The sequence below is a fragment of the Anomaloglossus baeobatrachus genome, chromosome 6 (genome assembly GCF_048569485.1).
Source record: "Anomaloglossus baeobatrachus isolate aAnoBae1 chromosome 6, aAnoBae1.hap1, whole genome shotgun sequence".
Classification (NCBI taxonomy): domain Eukaryota; kingdom Metazoa; phylum Chordata; class Amphibia; order Anura; family Aromobatidae; genus Anomaloglossus; species Anomaloglossus baeobatrachus.
The window spans coordinates 41,855,258-41,876,595 of NC_134358.1; the positions used below are offsets into that span (position 1 = coordinate 41,855,258).

Sequence of the window (21,338 nt, forward strand, 5' to 3'; positions counted from 1 at the left end):
TATAATACTACCCCTATGTACAAGAATATAACTACTATAATACTGCCCCTATGTACAAGAATATAACTACTATAATACTGCCCCTATATACAAGAATATAACTACTATAATACTACCCCTATGTACAAGAATATAACTACTATAATACTGCCCCCTATGTACAAGAATATAACTACTATAATACTGCCCCTATGTACAAGAATATAACTACTATAATACTGCCCCTATGTACAAGAATATAACTACTATAATACTGCCCCCTATGTACAAGAATATAACTACTATAATACTGCTCCTATGTACAAGAATATAACTACTATAATACTGCTCCTATGTACAAGAATATAACTACTATAATACTGCCTCTATGTACAAGAATATAACTACTATAATACTGCTCCTATGTACAAGAATATAACTACTATAATACTGCCCCCTATGTACAAGAATATAACTACTATAATACTGCTCCTATGTACAAGAATATAACTACTATAATACTGCCCCCTATGTACAAGAATATAACTACTATAATACTGCTCCTATGTACAAGAATATAACTACTATAATACTGCCCCCTATGTACAAGAATATAACTACTATAATACTGCTCCTATGTGCAAGAATATAACTACTATAATACTGCCCCTATGTACAAGAATATAACTACTATAATACTGCCCCCTATGTACAAGAATATAACTACTATAATACTGCTCCTATGTACAAGAATATAACTACTATAATACTGCCCCTATGTACAAGAATATAACTACTATAATACTGCCCCTATGTACAAGAATATAACTACTATAATACTGCCCCCTATGTACAAGAATATAACTACTATAATACTGCTCCTATGTACAAGAATATAACTACTATAATACTGCTCCTATGTACAAGAATATAACTACTATAATACTGCTCCTATGTACAAGAATATAACTACTATAATACTGCCTCTATGTACAAGAATATAACTACTATAATACTGCTCCTATAAGTTAGTGCATAGTATATTTTACAGTTCTGCTGACGTTTGCGTTTACGCTGCGTAGGTGTTTTGTGACAATTCCTACAAATGGCTTGAAATCACCTCTTATGCAATATGTAGATGATTTTCTATATATTTATGGGTCTTCCCCTTAGTCACAAGCAGTCAGTTTCCATACACAGAGAAAGAAGTTTATGAAGGAAGATTGAAATTTTGCATAAACCTGAAAGCGGAATTGTAAGACTTAAGAAATATGGTCATGGAGTCATCATCAGAGTCATGGAATCCGATGAGGAAAGATTGCAGATGTGTTCCCCTATAGAAGTGAAACATGCAGAGTCGGCTAATTACTCGGATACATTGTTGTCTATGGGGCCCTTGTGGAAGGTTGTCTGCTGCCTCATTTCTTCCCGTAAATCGAAAGTCTCCGACTCGAGCGTCTGACTGTACGATCACTATACTGCGGTATTATTCTGAGGAAATCCTGACACAAGGGCTGTGATGCAAGCGCCAGGAATGCTGAGCTCGACCCTAAAATCTGTCTGATGACACACAATACTCCTGATTAACCAAAATGTCTGACTTGTCAGCAAGTAGCAGCATCCTCGGGAAACTTCATTTTTTTCCAAGTTTCTCTTTTTATTTTGAGTTATCTTTTTCAGTTTGTTGCAAAAGTCCAAAAAATGCTAAACATACAATGTGCCCTCACTTTGCCATCGCAAGGGACTCCCTTTTATCTCGTTAATAAAGCGATGTGTCCCCCCTTCATTTTTTTACTTGTCATGGCTCCATTCTGAAGTTCCCAATGTAGCCTGGGGGCAGGGGTGGCACTCTGCAAGATAACTGTAAAAAGGACAGAGCGGTCCTGGGGTGCCCCTGTTTTTCGACAAGGGTGTGAAGGTCCCAGAAGTTAGACAGCCAGTGACCACTTCCCTTTGCTATAAAGAGTCACCTGTCTTACCATCCGGCGCTGGTTATAGAATCTTCATTGTTATGCTGACCACTTTGGATGGCACCTGTCTCAGGAATAAGCTGAGGACAGAGCGGTCCTGGGGTGCCCCTCTTTTTCAACAGGGGTGTGAAGGTCCCAGACGTTAGACAGTCAGTGACCACTTCCCTTTGCTATAAAGAGTCACCTGTCTTACCATCCGGCGCTGGTTATAGAATCTTCATTGTTATGCTGACCACTTTGGAAGGCACCTGTCTCTGGAAGAAGCGGAGGACAGAGCTGTCCTGGGGTGCCCCTCTTTTTCAACAGGGGTGTGAAGGTCCAAGAAGTTAGACAGCCAGTGACCACTTCCCTTTGCTATAAAGAGTCACCTGTCTTACCATCCAGCGCTGGTTATAGAATCTTCATTGTTATGCTGACCACTTTGGATGGCACCTGTCTCTGGAAGAAGCTGAGGAGTCATGACAGTTGAAGCTGTGATGTTTAGCTGCTTAGGAGGAGCTTGGTGTGTTTTCCTTTTGTGTTTATTTTCCCTCTGTTTGTCTCTTTCCCATTGTGTTTTATTATTGCAGTGATGAGACTTGTGGTTTCGCCGGCCTTCTCACTAGCCAGGGTAAATTTAAGGCAAGCAATGTATCTTATCCTAAGTGGGCAGATAGTGGCGATATTCAGACATGGGCAGCAGGCGGGCTGTGGGCCACTGTTTTCAGCTCTTTAGCTTTGTCTTTTCAGAACAGGTAGAGGGCAGATGTGGTCCCCCACCGCACTTTGCTCAGGTCTGCCCTAAAGGGACTAATAAATACAGTGTAAGGTGAAAAACAGTGGTTTTAAATATGAAAAAAAAATAAAAATATATAAAAGTTCAAATAAATTATTTTCCTCCAATAAAAATAAAACATAACTAAACATATTTTTTATCGTTATGTTCATAAAAGTCCGATCTATCAAAGTATAATATGAATTATCCCGATTGGTAAACGGTGTAATAAAAAAATGTCATATGTATCAAAAAACAAACGAGCTCTATTATGGAAAAAATAGAAAAATTACAGCTCTCAGAATATGAAGACAAATTTTTTAACAAAGTTCTAGTTTTTTTTAAAACACTACAATATAAATAAAATAAATAAAAGTATAAATTTGGGATCGTCGTAATAGGACTGACCTGCAGAATCGTATTTGCAGGTCATTTTTACTGCACAATGAACAACATAAAATTAAAATCCAAAAATTTGTGGGGTTTTGCAATTTTTTTCCCATTTTCTTCAAAACATTAGATGGTACAATGAATGATGTCATTCAAAAATGCTACTCGTCTCACAAAAACAAGCCCTCATATGGTCATATCTACAAAAACAAAGTTATGGCTTTTAGAACAAGAGAAGAAAACTAAAGAGCAAATAAGAAAGATGCCGGGTAATGATGAGCGGGCACTACCATGCTTGGATGCTCAGTACTCGTAACTAGTGATAAGCGGGCACTACCATGCTCTGGTGCTCAGTACTCGTAACTAGTGATGAGCGGGCACTACCATGCTCAGTACTCGTAACTAGTGATGAGTGGGCACTACCATGCTCGGGTGCTCAGTACTCGTAACTAGTGATGAGCGGGCACTACCATGCTCGGGTGCTCAGTACTCGTAACTAGTGATGAGCGGGCACTACCATGCTCGGGTGCTCAGTACTCGTAACTAGTGATGAGCGGGCACTACCATGCTCTGGTGCTCAGTACTCGTAACTAGTGATGAGTGGGCACTACCATGCTCAGGTGCTCAGTACTCGTAACTAGTGATGAGCGGGCACTACCATGCTCGGGTGCTCAGTACTCGTAACTAGTGATGAGCGGGCACTACCATGCTCGGGTGCTCAGTACTCGTAACTAGTGATGAGCGGGCACTACCATGCTCAGGTGCTCAGTACTCGTAACTAGTGATGAGCGGGCACTACCATGCTCGGGTGCTCAGTACTCGTAATTAGTGATGAGCGGGCACTACCATGCTCAGGTGCTCAGTACTCGTAACTAGTGATGAGCGGGCACTACCATGCTCGGGTGCTCAGTACTCATAACTAGTGATGAGCGGGCACTACCATGCTCAGGTGCTCAGTACTCGTAACTAGTGATGAGTGGACACTACCATGCTCGGGTGCTCAGTACTCATAACTAGTGATGAGCGGGCACTACCATGCTCAGGTGCTCAGTACTCGTAACTAGTGATGAGCGGGCACTACCATGCTCGGGTGCTCAGTACTCGTAATTAGTGATGAGCGGGCACTACCATGCTCAGGTGCTCAGTACTCGTAACTAGTGATGAGCGGGCACTACCATGCTCGGGTATTCAGTACTCGTAACTAGTGATGAGTGGACACTACCATGCTCGGGTGCTCAGTTCTCGTAACTAGTGATGAGCGGTCACTACCATGCTCGGGTGCTCAATACTCGTAACTAGTGATGAGCGGGTACTACCATGCTCAGGTGCTCAGTACTCATAACTAGTGATGAGCGGGCACTACCATGCTCGGGTGCTCAGTACTCGTATCTAGTGATGAGCGGGCACTACCATGCTCGGATATTCAGTACTCGTAACTAGTGATAAGCGGGCACTACCATGCTCAGGTGCTCAGTACTCGTAACTAGTGATAAGCGGGCACTACCATGCTCAGGTGCTCAATACTCGTATCTAGTGATGAGCGGGCACTACCATGCTCGGATATTCAGTACTCGTAACTAGTGATGAATGGACACTACCATGCTCGGGTGCTCAGTTCTCGTAACTAGTGATGAGCGGGCACTACCATGCTCAGGTGCTCAATACTCGTAACTAGTGATGAGCGGGCACTACCATGCTCGGGTGCTCAGTACTTGTAACTAGTGATGAGCGAGCACTACCATGCTCAGGTGCTCTGTACTGGTAACTAGTGATGAGCGGACACTACCATGCTCGGGTGCTCAGTACTGGTAACTAGTGATGAGCGGGCACTACCATGCTCAGGTGCTCAGTACTCGTAACTAGTGATGAGCGGGCACTACCATGCTCAAGTGCTCAGTACTCGTAACTAGTGATGAGCGAGCACTACCATGCTCAGGTGCTCGGTACTCGTAACTAGTGATGAGCGGGCACTACCATGCTCGGGTGCTCAGTACTCGTAACTAGTGATGAGCGGGCACTACCATGCTCAAGTGCTCAGTACTCGTAACTAGTGATGAGCGGGCACTACCATGCTCGGGTGCTCAGTACTCGTAACTAGTGATGAGCGGGCACTACCATGTTCGGGTGCTTGGTACTCGTAACTATTGATGAGTGGGCACAACCTTGAGTGGAATAGAGTCGCCCACCTGGGGGGGTCAGGGAGGGGAGATGAGGAGTGTAGTCAGTTAGTTAGTCGGAGGGAGTTGAGAAGTAACCCTCGAGCTGTGTGGAGCTCTGAGGAGGTTGGGAGCGGGAACTCCCGTAAGGAAACTGTCTAGGTTGCAGATAGTGGTCTGGGCCTAGAGGAGTCGGACCCCTGGTCGCAGGGGATCGTGGCAAAGGGCTCGGATCTGTCGAGCAGGACAGCCGGCGGCCTTGCACTTAGTGCCAGGAGGCAGGTCACGGATCACCAGGCAGCACTATTGGGGATGGGACCCGAACTAGCTCCCCTCAACGGCAGCGGTGTCCAGAGACTTGGTTTACTGGTTGTCGGTATTTTCTTAATGGACTGAGTGAGTACGAAAGTGATCCCTGCATCCCACGGCCTTACCTCTCACACCGAGTCTCGGGGCATTCCCCCTTACCCGTGGAGGGTTATAACACCTGGCTACCCCCGTCATCACCCAGCGGCAGCAGCGGTATTCTCCCCAGTTACCACGCACCACGGGTGGCATCATGAACTCTATAGTCCCTTGTAAATACCCCCTTCATTTGAGTGGCCGCACGACCTCTGGGTCCAGAGACCCTCGAGCCACTGAGAACCCGGATCCGAGCAGCCTGGCTGCTGACACGGGGGTGGCACAAATGCTTAGGGTGTGTCCACACTACGTGCGTACATGGTATATTACAGTACCAGTTTATCAGATTTTACCAAATCGAATTCACACGATGCAAATTTTCTGTGTGTTGCGGAATGGAAATTGACTTGCAGATTTTAAATTCACGTGTCAATACAATATATGCTGTGGATTTTTCCCCATGGAATTTACCCTTTGACTTTCCTAATACAGTGGAACCTTGGATTACAAGGAGCATAATTGGTTCCGGGAGTTCGCTCTTAAACCAAGTTACTCTTATATCAAAGCGAATTTTCCCATAGGAAATAATTGATACGCAGACAATTCGTTCCACAACCAAAAAATATTTACTGCATTTATACACAGTTATTATAGTAATACAAAATAATGTCCTGTATTCATATAAAATTATTATAGGACACTAATACAAAATACTGTGCAGTACAGTAAAAAAGATGTAAAACAAATTAAACTACATGTTAGCTTATAATAGAATTATTGGTGTGCGGGAGGTACAAGTAATGTGCTGTACTGGTTAGCAGAAAGAGAGTACAACAATCTATCCACAAATGCAAATTGATAGAAATGCTATATCGTATATACTGTGCTGTGCAATGGTATACTCTACAGAGTAAACAGTACATATGAACAGAAATTTACCTCCAGAGCGGGTCAGAGCGCGGCAAAAGGACAGAACCGGAAGTGTGCACGGTGTGAATTTGCTCTTATTGCAAAACATTGCTCTTAAATCAAGTTATACATTTTTAGAAAGCTTTGCTTGTCTTGCAAAACGCCCTCAAACCAAGTTACTCTTAAACCAAGGTTCCACTGTATTCGCCAAATGCCTCCCCACTTAATTGGATGTGGACAAACAGGATTCTCACTTTCCTTACCTGCATGGGGAATTTCTCATGCAGAAAAAACAGTCATGGAATTGTAAGGGAATCCATTGCAGAACCCCAATGTGGATTTGAAATTTTAATGGAAAAGTACACACTTTCCGTTAAGGCACAGAATGTTGAAGTCACCCAGAGGCAAAATGGATTAGGATTTTAAATAGATTTTGTTATATGTATATGAATCTGCAGGGAATTTCCATCAAGTGAACCTATTCCAGCAGCTTTACCTGTCTGCAAAGTTTGGAAATTTTAGGATTCCTTCAGATGTTTTTTTTCTCCATATGCACACCTTATTGTTATGTATATGGACTAATAATTGTTCATTTTCTCCATAGAACAATGATGTGCTTGGAGCTAATGTCACAATTTGCAGATGTGATTGGCTGTCATGAAGTGACTAAACTAAGTCTGGCGTATGACGCAACACACAACAAAACAAGGAATACATCGGGGACACTATAACTGCTGCTCTCACTTGCAGCTGTACCCTGCACTCCAAGGCAGTTGTGATACAGGTTCCTCACCTGTGGCTGAACAGGATACCTGAAACCCTGACAGACCCTGTAATCGCCCTGGCTAGTGAGCTGGCAGGTGAGAAACACTAGCCCCACTGCTGCACTAATACAACACCAGAGAAAGCAAAGACAAACAGGGATAACAACAAATTATAACGTCCAACTCACGGCTGCAGTCAAAACCAGGACCTCAGCCTACACAGCTACTTGCCATAAGGGCTCCACCAGCTCCTTCCACCTCAAGGCCTAAAATCCCAATAGAATCAGAATAACCGGCACCCTCTACTGGGAGAAGAGGTTATATATAGGGAATGGGAGTGGTCCCAAACCGGAAGCACCTGAGGAGAGGTAATGAGAATGCTACTGGCAATGAGAAACTGACATCAACCCTTTGCGCGCCAAAGGAAAGGAAACTACATTAAATATAAAGAGTCTTACATGGGAATGGAAGACTCTAGCCCTGAGCCTTTCACTAGTCTCATGCTGCAGAGAGACAACTGTGAAATTGGCCCAATTAGAGAGCTAAATTATCAGATGTACTCAATCAATGGATTCCATCATTTCAGTGCATGCAGTTTGTAAATTGTCTCTATGTTTGCATGGGTTTCCTCTTGGATTCTTCCACACATACAGTATACAATTGAATCTAAAGTAGGGATATCAGATTATATTGGCAACCCTTGGGGCAAGTATTGATGCGAATGGTGATAATATCTTTTCTAACTTCTATATCAGCTACAGAATTTTAAAACTAAAAGGATAAATAAAAGAAAAGAATCTGTTTATTCCTAGTCTATGACATTTTTGTCTAGTTCTCCCTTAGGTTATCCCGTAAGGACGTCCCCCTAGGAGCACCTTCACTATCTACTCTGATAGCTCCTCCCCTGCTTAAGTCATTTTTCATATCTAGACTGAAGTTTTTGTAACTAAAGAAACTCTTGAGGGTTTTTTTCAGCAAATTATCTAAGATGAAGTGGATAAGATGAAGTTTAACTCTTTTCTGTCTATTCAGCTACAAGTGGCCCTTGATGTTATTCTAAGTCAACCGGCCATGAGAACACAAACATTTCAGTTAATTTTGCCTAGTACAGACCTGAAAGACCAGAGCTTGGTCCAGAAATAGTTTCTTGGGTGTTTTCTGACTGCTGGTGTTGTATACAGTCACCTCAGGGGCTCCATGTCATGATGAATGACGTAGATTGGAAATGGGACTCCTAAACTGGCCATCAGGCTAGTGGAGTCCATAACCATCCCTTATCCCAGAGATACGTCTGATGGTGACGAGGTCTGAACCGCCAGCGTAGCCCTAACTCCTGAAAAGCCATTGTATAATACCCCCTCACCCCCAACCCAGGAGAGGGCCGGGACTGGAGTGTTTAATCCCACACAAAAGACTAACAGGGAGAAACCAAAACTCAAACTCACAGCAAACACCCACAGAGGTAGAGACAAAACATGCTCAGGAGGTAAATAAAGAAAAGGCAGGAAATAATAGACGACAAAAGTATTTCCACAACACGCCAGAGTTGCATACAACAATACACCAGGAGCTTAATCACCATGGACAATGACCGGAATACCAAAAGCATTATCGGCATTGAACAGCAGGTTCCACCATCTTTTAAATCTTTTTCTCACAGGATAAAATACCAGGAAACCCTCATTTTTCGCTCAGAGATGGAGCCCACCTATAAAACACTGACAACATATAGGAGTGAACTTTTCTTGACAGGAACATTTGAAAGTGTCACATCACGTTTGATTAATTTGTTGCATCTGTAGATAAAAGTCTTCTGTCTAGGTTTTTACTTCAGGTTTTTATGACTATTTACAACCTTTTTTTACCACTTTGAAAAAATGAAGTCGAATTTCATAAATTCTGACAGCTTCCTGCAAAGCTAACCATGCTGTCATAATGACTTTAGGATAGCGGAGAACTAGGGCTCCTCAGCTGTCCCTCAAGCTAGGGGGCCTTATGCTATCCCTAATCTCAGGGATACTCCTGATGGTGGAGAGGCCTGAGTCTCCTTCCTGGCCCTGCTCCTGACCAGTCTTGATCTAATTCCCCCTCTTCCTCCCACCAGAAAGGAATGGGACAGGAGTGTGTTGAGACCCACAGATAAAGACAAACAAGGTAAGAACCAAAAACTCTTTCACACAGCATACACACACAAAGGTGAAGACAATAAGAGATTCAGGAGGAAAAACAAAAGCAGGAAGGAAGGTACAAAGCAACCACTATAAACACAACTAATCACAATTTTCACCAGAGAGAGCCTGGGACACCACATTTCACAGATCAATAGAGAATAAAGTATAGCTGGCATGGGTAGAAGAATTCCACCAGCATAAATAGGAGGGGAGCAGATGTGCTAGATCTCCCCACAACATGTGATTAAAGGAGTTTGCAGACTAGCAGAGATAAACTATTGCTAGCCTGCCTATGAAACGGCACACAGCAGGCTGAAGCCCGGGTCTACCAGAGAAACCATCGGGCGGAGTGCCAGAATCTGCAATCTGAGTCCCATGCCGCAATGACAGTTGACAAAGTTTATGCAAAACTTCGTGTGACACATGCCTACTTTTCAAAAGTGGTAAGAACAGAATAAAATAGTAAAAGCTCGCCAATTTTTGGAACAAAATTTCAAAATTTTTTACATCAGTTACCCCCCTCCAAAGAAATACTTCAAGGGTTGTATTGGGGCCCTTGGATGTGGCACTATGTTATCCTTATACCAAAAAATGTGCCCCTATGATTTATAGGAAACCAGTATGTTGTAACAATCAGACGCCAGCCAAACACCATCCACATGAATTACAGGAAACGTTATTCTAGTATATGGTGCGTGTAAGGATTGAGCAACACCCAGCCCATTACTTCCATATCTATTTCAGAGATTACCATTTTGTAATAACACGGCCTCCTGGATGAGCGTTATTGCTTCCTTTTCCATTCATAAAGGAGAGTTACATTCGGGGGAAATATAGGGATTCCCCAGTAGGAAAACCAAAACTTTAACAACTGAAACTTTTTACATAATTTGTGGTCAGTATCTCACGTTCTGAGTTGTCGTTCGCTATTGATTTTTGCCAAATTGGTCATTTTTAAAATTAGTTCTCATGATTTTGATATTCCGATTTTTATATATGCTATGTAGCGTATTATTCGAATTATAAGATGCACTTTTCCTCCCAAATTTTTTTTGGGAGGAAAATGAGGGGTGCGTCTTAAAATCCGAATGTAGCTTACCGGGGGGTGTTTAAGAGGGGTTATCGGAGGCAGGGGCTCTGTGCAGGGGCCGTGTTCTGTGGCGGAGCTGCTGTGGCCGGCGGAGCTGATGTGCAGCAGTGGAGCTGCTGTGGTCGGCGGTGGCCGGCGCAGCTGCTGTGGTCGGCGGCGTCCAGTGGAGATGATGTGGTTGGCAGCGGCCGGTGGAGCTGATGTGTGCAGCAGTGGCGGCAGCCAGCGAGGTACAGGTAAGGACTTCAAATAATGGCGTCCTGAATCCGCGCGTGCGCAGATGGAGCTCTTGGCTCAAAAGGCTCAAGAGCTCCATCTGCGCACGCGCTGCCTCTGGGTACCATTTGTTTGAAGCACGTCTTCAGAATAACCCTTACCTTGCTGCACCCCTCATAGAACAGAGCCTGCAGAAAGCAGAACAAGCACGGGGCAGAGCAGAGCCAGCACAGAGCAGAGCCAGAACAGAGCAGCACAGAGCAGAGCCAGGACAGAACAGAGCAGCACAGAGCAGAGCCAGCGCGGAGCAGCACAGAGCAGAGCCAGCGCGGAGCAGAGCCTGCAGCCCCAGCACAGCGGTAAGTTACCACCGGATTATAAAACAGACCCCATATATATTTTTTTTTTTTACCTATTTTTCCCTCTGAATTTGGGGTGCGTCTTATAATCCGGTGCGTCTTATAAAACGAAAAATACGGTAACTATTTTTAATGGCCCAATTTTGGAATATATATGATGTTAAAGTTTTTTTTTTCTGGACTTTAACCCTGTCACCAACAGATATGCGAGAGTCCAGCGTGGGGCGAGACACACAACAAACAGGGGTTTCACCAACAACAAACAAGGGGTACACTGGTGACACTCAAACAACGGCAGGCCCTAGTGGTAGTGAAAGGGATAATGGGACATATCCTACACTCAACTGCAGCTGCACCCTGCACCCCTAGCCAGTCCCTATACAGGTTCTGCACCTGTCTCCGAGCAGGATACCTGAAGCCCTGAGAGATCATGTAGTAGCCCTGGCTAGTGAGCTGGCAGGTAAGGATCACCCATAGAGGTTGAATACTATCTGATTTTATTATTTTAACACAGCTCAGTCCAGTAGAGACTAAATACCTAAGAATGGAAGACCCCTTTAATTGTCACTAGAGATGCAACATTTGAATTTGCCTATTTAAGCAGTTCTTTCCAGGAAATTTGATTCATTCTGCGCTGATTGAATATCCCTTATTATACTCTATATTCTGAAGACCCCAGAGCATAATACACGCAATACAATCATGGCTGAAAATGTTGGCACCCTTGAAACTGTTCCAGAAAATAAAACAATTTGGAAAAATTTCAAGGGTGCCAACAATTTGCAAAATTACCAAAAATCTGCATTTTTGTGAATGTGGATTGTTGTCAAATTCAAGTGGAATTCAATTCCACTCGAATACATTCATTCATCTCACTGATTAATATAGAACATGTAGGATCCTATTTTTGTCTAGTTTTTGGTCTAGTATTTCACCTTTTTTTATTTGCACCAAATTTTTCTTTTGATTTTCGCCCTTTTTGAATCGATTTTCTATGTTCCTGCTCGTATTTTTTGTTTCTCATTGTGGCACGGTTTTCATTTTCCAGATGTTTGCACCCAATTCATCGACTGAAATTTCCCCCAAAACAATATCTGAAATATTTTGCGCAGATGTGGTCCACTTACACTTGCATGTCACATTTTAACACAATGTGTGAGTTTTGGCTTTTAAAAAGCACAAAAAAAAAGGTTCAAATCAAAAATACTAAAAATTTGCACAAAGAACGTGAACCGTAGGCGGCGGTTTGAAAAATTTGGTGCAAGAAACATCTGTGAATGCCACAAATGATGAATCGGGCGCATTGTCTGGCTGGTGGAGAATGTTTTTGCCCTTTATCTAATAAAAACCCAGAAGAATTGTCCAGGTCAGACTTCTCCATTCATAGATTATTCATAGTCTCCGTCACAGGGCGGCCGCTCGGTGAAATTCCAGGGTTCATCAGTTGCAGCTGTTTCATAGAAACCACTTACATTTCACTGCAAAGAATCCTAATGTGAAAGGACAGAGAGAAAACATTGTGGATAGTAATAGAGAACCGCAAGTCACCGATCTGCAAAGCTAATGAGAAAAGGCTCAGTGGGCTCAGTAAGCTATGAATGTTTCATCAGCGGGGAACCAACTGTGCCGACTACCGGTGACCCCAAGATGGAGAATAATGGGCCCCTTCCTACCTGGCTGAGCGATATTAAAGCCATAGCTCTTGAGGCCCCTTCTGTACCTCTAAGGGCCTTCATTATATCTGCCAAGCTGATGGTGGCATGATCCAGGAACATGATTAAGGATGGTTCTCATCTGAAACGCGAAGATCTTCATAGATTTTTATAGGTTTTTGTACATGACTTTTGATATCTGAACCCTTAGATTTTAAATTAAATACATTTTTCTGCACATCGTAGAGCTGAATTTTGGGGAGGTTTGCTATTCACACGTCTGCACAGAGGTTATGGACAAAGCTCCATCTTCTTCCGCACTAAACCCACCCAATCATGTCCTCATTGAGCACATTCATTGGGAACAGAAAAGGGCTAACTCAAAAAAATTGTTCCCAAAAAGTTGAAAGTTATAATTACCCCATAATATTTTGTGCTGAAGCATTATAACTTACCTTTACTGGAACTAAAGGACAGAGGCCGCCCCTTGATCAGAACCTGGAGCATTATGCTCCTCCACCAAACTGTACGGTGGGCACAATGCAGTCAGGCGGGTAACGTTCTTCTGGAATCGCCAAACCCAGACTCCTCCATCACCAGACAGAGCAGTGTGATCCGTCAATGCACAGAACACGTCTCCTCCAGAGTCAGGTGGTAGCAGCTTTATGTTCCATCCAACACTCGACATTGTGCTTGGTGATGTACGGCTCATCATTTTGTTTGGTGATGTACGGTTCAGCATTGTGCTTGGTGATGTACGGCTCAGCATTGTGCTTGGTGATGTACGGCTCAGCATTGTGCTTGGTGATGTACGGCTCAGCATTGTGCTTGGTGATGTACGGCTCGGCATTGTGCTTGGTGATGTATGGCTCGGCATTGTGCTTGGTGATGTACGGATCAGCATTGTGCTTGATGATGTACAGCTCAGCATTGTCCTTGGTGATGTACAGCTCAGCATTGTGCTTGGTGATGTACGGCTCATCATTTTGCTTGGTGATGTACGGCTCGGCAACATGCTTGGTGATGTATGGCTCAGCATTGTGCTTGGTGATGTATGGCTCGGCATTGTGCTTGGTGATGTAAGGCTCAGTATTGTGCTTGGTAATATATGGCTCAGCATTGTGCTTGGTGATGTATGGCTCAGCATTGTGCTTGCTGATGTATGGCTCAGCATTGTGCCTGGTGATGTACGGCTCGGCATTGTGCTTGGTGATGTATGGCTCAGCATTGTGCTTGGTGATATATGGCTCAGCATTGTGCTTGGTCATGTACGGCTAGGCATTGTGCTTGGTGATGTATGGCTCAGCATTGTGCTTGGTGATGTATGGCTCAGCATTGTGCTTGGTGATGTATGGCTTGGCATTGTGCTTGGTGATGTATGGCTCAGCATTGTGCTTGGTGATGTATGGCTCAGCATTGTGGTTGGTGATGTATGGCTCAGCATTGTGCTTGGTGATGTACAGCTCAGCATTGTGCTTGGTGATGTACAGCTCAGCATTGTGCTTGGTAATGTACAGCTCAGCCTTGTGCTTGGTGATGTACGGCTCAGCATTGTGCTTGGTGATGTATGGCTCGGCATTGTGCTTGGTGATGTATGGCTCAGCATTGTGCTTGGTGATGTATGGCTCGGCATTGTGCTTGGTGATGTATGGCTCAGCATTGTGCTTGGTGATGTACAGCTGCAGCTGCTCGGCCATGAAGCACCGAGTGGGTGCAGTGTTTGTGCTGAGGTTACCAGAGGAGGTCTGGGCTCTGCAATTATGGGGTCAGCAGAGCAGTGGGCCCTGAGACTCTTTCAGCTGGAGCCAGCCCTGATGTACAGGGGCAATGGGACTGTGGCCAGCGGGATAGCACCACCCAGACCCTTTTGCCTGGAGCCAACTCTGATGTTAAGGGGCAGTGAGACTAGGGCCAGCGGCGGCACCACCCGGGCCCTGAGACTGTATCGCCTGGAGCCAGACCTGATGTAGCAGAGCAGTGGAACCAGGGCTGGTGGCAATGGCACCACCCAGGTCCTGAGACCCTTTTGCCTGGAGCCAACCCTGATGTAGACTGGCAGTGGGACTAGGACAGGCGACGGCACCACCCGGACCCTGAGACTGATTCACCTGGAGCTAGCCCTGATGTAGCAGGGCAGTGGGACCAGGGCCTTCGGTGGCATCACCACCTGGGCCCTGAGACTCATTAACTTGGAGCTAGCCCTGATGTAGAGGGACAGTGGGAACAGGGCCGGTGGTGGTGTCGCGGGCGGAGGAGGGGACGCCGCGCTCTCCCTCTGCTGCTCGGGTCCGGCTGCCGCGGCTGCTGCGGCCTGCCGCTGCTCGGTGGCTCGAGCGATGGGCCGGATCCCGGGGACTCGAGCGGCGCTCCTCGCCCGTGAGTGAAAGGGGAATTGGAGTTTTGGGATTATTTATTGTCCGTGACGCCACCCACGGTTGTGATGATTTGTTAACACCACCGCTGCTCTGTATGGGAAGCCCGGGAGTGATGGTATGGAGCAGCCAGTTGTTGATGTGCCCTCCGTGGGTAGGGGTTGTGGTGCTCCCGGGGCCCGGTGATGGGATTGGGATGGTGGACAGGCGGGGATGGGGCCTGTGGAGGTGCAGGGGCGCAGGGGCAGCGCTGTGCCGCACGGCACGGAGGTACTCACTCAGCCAGTAAACACGACACAGTTCTCGGTAAACAAACGGCTGGTTGGACGGGTCCCTCGGACGGTTACGGTGCTGCGGTTCCCTGCAGTTAGCGGTGACGGTCTCTTCCCTGCACCTATGAAAAGTCTCTTTGGTAGCGATGGGTCCCCACTGGTTACCCACTCCTCGGCTTCAAGCTGGGCCGAAGGAGCCCTACTTTGCCCGCAGGCGCTGGCCCTGGGAAACTGGTGCCCTGGCGGTGTCTCCCCTTCACGGTCGGGCTGTTGCCTTCAATCGGGACTTGGTTGTTCAGAGACAGACGTCCCCTTCACTGACGGATTTGGCAAATTCGGCGACTCCAAGCCTTGCCGGGATCCGAAAGGCCCCTGCCCTGGTGCTGACTGTTCTTCGTATACTGCTCCGGTACCGCCGGGTCACCACCCGTCCGCGGTCCTTCCAGCAACCTCCGAGCAGTCCCCCTGCAGACTATCACCGCCGTCTGCTGACCTTGCTGTCACAGTCCGGGGCACACACCCGGACCAACTTCAGGTTTTACTACTCTCACTTTTCTGTCACTTCAGCTTTCCTCCTTTGCTCCACTACTACTTCACTTCCTTCTACTTTCACTTCCTAAACTTCACTCCGTTCCTCACTCAAGCTCTGCCTGAGCTCAACTCTGTTCTGCCTGGTTCTTCCCGCCTCCAGGGCTGTGTACTCCTCGGTGGGCGGAGCCAACCGCCTGGCCCACCCCCTGGTGTGGACATCAGCCCCTGGAGGAAGGCAACAAGGATTTTGGGTTAGCCTTGGTGTACCTGCAGGGAATGTGGGGTGCATGTGGTGTTGTGACCTGTGACCCCTGGCTTGCCCAGGGCGTCACATTGGCGTCATCACCACCTAGACCCTGAGACTTATTGACCTGGAGCCAGGCCTGATGTTATGGGGAAGTGGGACTAGGGCCGGAGGTGATGGCATCATCTGGGCCCTGAGACTCATTATCCTGGAGCCAGCCCTGATGTAGAGGGGCAGTGGGACCAGGGCCGGCGGCGGCACCACCTGGGCCCTGAGACTTTCGCCTGGAGCCAGCCCTGATTGAGACCCTCAAATCAGGACATTCTCATTGATTCCGAAATGGTTGAGAGCTACGAATATTCTCAGAAGGGAAACATTTAGTGATTGACATTAAGAGACTTTTCAAGGGTATGACAACATGATTTCTAAAAAAAAAAGTGAGACTCAAACGAGATCAAGTTTTTGTAAGTGCCGGGATCAAAAACATCTAAATGCTTATCATATTCCTACCATATAAAATGCACTATAAATAGCTGAGTTCTCCGTACTGTAGGGTGAACATGTCCCTGACTTAGGGTTTGATATGATTAGTGTTCCCCTTCCATTGTTGTCTCTTAGTCATTCCTTCTTCTGACCTCAGAAAGTGTCCATGAGAATCTAAACCAGCTCGGGGCTGATGAATCATTGGGCATCGCTCTTTGATCTAGGCAGCGGTCATTGTGTACTGTATACAGTATATTCCACTTAAACCAGCCGGTTATCCTGACATGACCCATCTAATCCTCCCCGAGATGAGTCAGGGCAGCCCAAGCCTCAAAAATCTATGATGTGATATTCATATGATGCTCTCATTTTAGATTTTTACTTACTAAGGATAATTTTCCGAGTGGCAGGACCCCCACTCCGGCGCGTCCATATCGCATTAGGCTGATGTCTTAGATTGTAGGCGATGACAGAGCCACAGAATTACAAAACTATATAAAGTAGAGTAAATATCATGGAATTATAGAGGGTATTTTGAGGACACCATTCGAAAGTATTAGCAATATCATATTTGCACCATGATACCAATATAATTCTTAAGAGTTCTGATGGCAAAAAATAAAAATTAGGCCCCTCTCCAGAGTTTTTTGACATTGCCACACTCCAAACCTCTGCAGCTAACATGACTACACCTGTGGCCTATGCTTGTGAAGGTTGTGACCACTAAGTTGACCATAACTGAGGCTTTTTTATATTAAGGGCTTGCTCTGCTTTTCCTATGTATCGGACTTACCGTATCTTGTTGCAACCATCAGAAACCTTCCATTTTTCTATTTGGACCTGCTTCTGTGCTTCTGTGATGTCTGGTTCTGTCACCGGCGATGTCATGTTCATTCTGTGAGCTGCTCTATTGATAGAGGAGACATTGAGACCAGAAGCTCTGAAGGTGCAGGCTTTGTTTAGCAACAGATTGTCATGATCGTGATAGGAAAATATGGCATACAACGCCACACACCCGATAAGGGGTACACCAGGGACACCTTATCAATGGTGAATGTGATGCCCTGGCAAAACCAGGTAGTCACACAGTAAAGGCTACTTTACACACTGCGATATCGGTCCCGATATCGCTAGTGTGGGTAGCCGCCCCCATCTGTTGCGCGACACGGGCAAATCGCTGCCCGTGCCGCACAACATCGCCCAGACCGGTCACACATACATACCTGTCCGGCGACGTCGCTGTGACGGGCGAACCGCCTCCTTTCTAAGGGGGCGGTCCGTGCGGCGTCACAGCGACGTCACTGAACCGCCGCCCAATAGCAGCGGAGGGGCGGAGCTGAGCGGGACGTAACATCCCGCCCACCTCCTTCCTTCCTCATAGCGGCCGGGAGGCAGGTAAGGGGAGCTTCCTCGTTCCTGCGGCGTCACACACAGCGATGTGTGCTGCCGCAGGAACGAGGAACAACCTCGTTACTGCTGCAGTAACGAGATTTGAGAATGGACCCCCGTGTCGCCGATTAGCGATTTTGCACGTTTTTGCAACGATGCAAAATCACTTATCGGTGTTACACGCAACGGCATCGCTAATGCGGCCGGATGTGCGTCACGAATTCCGTGACCCCAACGAGTTCGCATTAGCGATGTCGCAGCGTGTAAAGCCCGCTTAAGGCCCCCCGTATAACACCTTCCCACACAGGATTACATACAGCCGACCTGAAACCCTAGCCACCCCCCTTAGGGTAGGACAGACACACCAGTTGGTCGGACCAGGCGGATGAGAAACGCCCACCTAGGGTTAGGGTAGGACAGACACACCAGTGGGCAGGACCAGGCGGATGAGAAACGCCCACCTAGGGTTCTGGAGAACCCCGGGTGGGAAAAGGAGAAGTTGAAGTTGGAGTCGAGTCTAAGTCATAGAGTGGAGTGGAGGTGAAGTTCAAGGGGAGCAGTATAGCTCCGGTGAAGTGCCGAGTCAGAAAGGAAAGGTGTCGGGGTTGGAGCCCCGGCACACAGGCTAGGTGACAGATGGTGGTCCGTATCTAGCAGGAGACAGGAAGACGGCTGCCGGAGATCCGAGGTGGACCGGGACAGGGTTGGAGCCCGCCGGTACCGACACCGGAGAACTGACCCGGAAACCGTGCACAGAGGGGGTACTTGGACCCTGAAGCCAGGACCGGAACCAACGGCCTAGCTAATTAACCAATTGAGGGCAGGATTATAGGTCCTGTCCCAACCAAAGTCCCAAAAGCAGACAACCACCCACCGAGAGGGAGAGGGCATCCGCCAGGGCCCGGTAGATCCCAAGGGTCACCGTCAGCGGGCAAGGCTCCCAACAAAAGGACCGGGAGCGGACTCCTGTGTTTCACACCGGGAAGTCCAACACACCACACACTGAGTGCAGAGGAAAAAGATACGGATCATCAGCCCGGGTGTGGGACCAGATACACCCGACCGCAGAGGCCGGCCACCAGTACCTTGGTTTACCACTGGACTTGTGTGATTTATTCAAACGTGAGTAACCTAAGATCCCCCGGTCCGACTGGGCGCGCTGGCCCCTGCAGTCACCATCCCCGGCATAGACACTGGGCCCCGGGGCATCCATCCCTACCCACGGACCAACATCCAGCTGCCATCCCATCGCCCCCGGAAGTCACACAACAGCAGCGGTGGTGCCACACTTCACCACACACCGTGGGTGGTGTCACAAACAGTTTACGGCAAATCCCATCAAATACGTCCCCTTTTATTTGAAGTGTCTGCACGACCCCTGGGTCTGGTAGAATCCCTAGAGCCACACTATGGATCCGGATCCGAGCAGCCCAGCTGCTGGCACGGGGGCGGCACATGAGCTCTTTCACTAGTGAGAGGGGAAGATGGACACCTCCTCTACTTACCTGTAACTGTACCCTGCACTCCTAGCCAGTCCCTATACACCTGCCTCACCTCATCAAGGAGGAACCTGACGTCCTGAGTGACCCTACAATAGTTCTGGCTAGTGAGTAGACAGGTAAGGTATGCTAGCCCCACCACTGCACTAAAACAACACACAAGGGAAAGAAAGACAGGCAGTGGGAAACACCAACAGACTGCTGTAGTCAGCACAAAGACTGAAGCCAGAAACACCTGGGATGGTAATGAGAATGCTGGCTGGCAAGGAATACTGACATTAACCCTCTCCTTCCCAAAGGAATGGAAACTACATTTAACTACAGGGGTGAGCATAGCAATGGCTTTCAAGCCCTGAATCTGTCACAAGTCTCAAATGCAAAGAGACAGCCATGAAACAGATACTAGAGTTGCTTTGACCTATAATGCCAACCAGTAAGGCGGCATGGGTACGTGCTGTCCAGCTGGAGTAATCAACTCACTGTTCTGACTAATTGGCCAGCACCACACCCTACCAAAACGTCTAGCTTACTTCAAGGAGCAGAGGTAGACCAGAGCTAGTATGAACTATAACTGGCAACTGCCAGTTATAGTTCATACTAGCTCTGGTCTATTTCTGCTGTATTGCTCCTTCTCTGAATGTTTGATTTTTGTTCCGACTTAATAATTCTTAGAACTCACTATCTTGTATGTTGTTTACACGCCTACGTCTCAACCCAATGATCTGACTATTCCTACCACCTTGCTTCATTGGTCAGCTGCTAATCTAAGGACTGAATGCAGGGCCCCTTTGTAAGTTCACATTCCTGTAGAAGTTAAAAAGTGAAGACCAGGACACTATCTGAGATCTGATAGCCAGAGTAGCTAGCGCCAATCCCTATTCAGATCTGGGAGGTGACCACTTACAGATTCATTATTGCATAATGTCGGCCTAACAAGGTTGTCAATCAAACAGTGGATGACGAGCCTAGCATTTTACATATCATAATACAAAAGGGAAAAAAGTCTTCTAAATGTTGGTTCCTCGATGTTACCTCCCTCGAGGAACCTGTTTGTAAGTAATTTACAGAGTTTCATTTGTGGCTTGGAGGTAGCTTGCTGCAGCAGAAACCTCCCTATATCTATGGGCACTAGGCAAGCTTTGAGAAAGTTCTGCACCCCTATCTGTTCCTTCCTGATGATGGAGATCTATAAGACTAAGGGGTACTTTGCATACTACGACATCGCAGCTACGATGTTGGTGGGGTCAAATCGAAAGTGACGCACATCCGGCGTCGCTGTCGATATCGTAGTGTGTAAATCCTTTTTGATACGATTAACGAGCGCAAAAGCGTCGTAATCGTATCCTCGGTGTAGTGTCCGACATTTTCATAATTTCGCTGCAGCGATGGTCCGATGTTGTTCCTTGTTCCTGCGGCAGCACACATCACCGTGTGTGAAGCCGCAGGAGCGAGGAACATCTACCTACGTCCTGCGGCTCACGCCGGCTATGCGGAAGGAAGGAGGTGGGCGGGATGTTTACGTCCCGCTCATCTCCGCCCCTCCGCTTCTATTGGCCGCCTGCCGTGTGACGCCGCACGACCCGCCCCCTTAGTAAGGAGGCGGTTCGCCGGCCAGAGCGACGTCGCAGGGCAGGTAAATCCATGTGAAGCTGCCGTAGCGATAATGTTCGCTACGGCAGCTATCACAATGTATCGCTGCTGCGACGGGGGCGGGGACTATCGGCTTGGCATCGCAG

General features: G+C 46.9%; 1 protein-coding gene across 3 annotated transcripts in view; it reads right to left on the reverse strand.

The window, feature by feature from the left end:
* Positions 1-21,338, reverse strand: part of LOC142317000 (uncharacterized) — a 188,430-nt gene that overhangs the window by 22,965 nt on the left and 144,127 nt on the right. For all 3 annotated transcript variants that reach the window (XR_012754653.1, XM_075352870.1, XM_075352871.1), the window contains exon 4: positions 17,508-17,621. The gene's annotated coding sequence lies outside the window, so the exon portion shown is untranslated. The remainder of the gene's footprint in view (positions 1-17,507; positions 17,622-21,338) is intronic.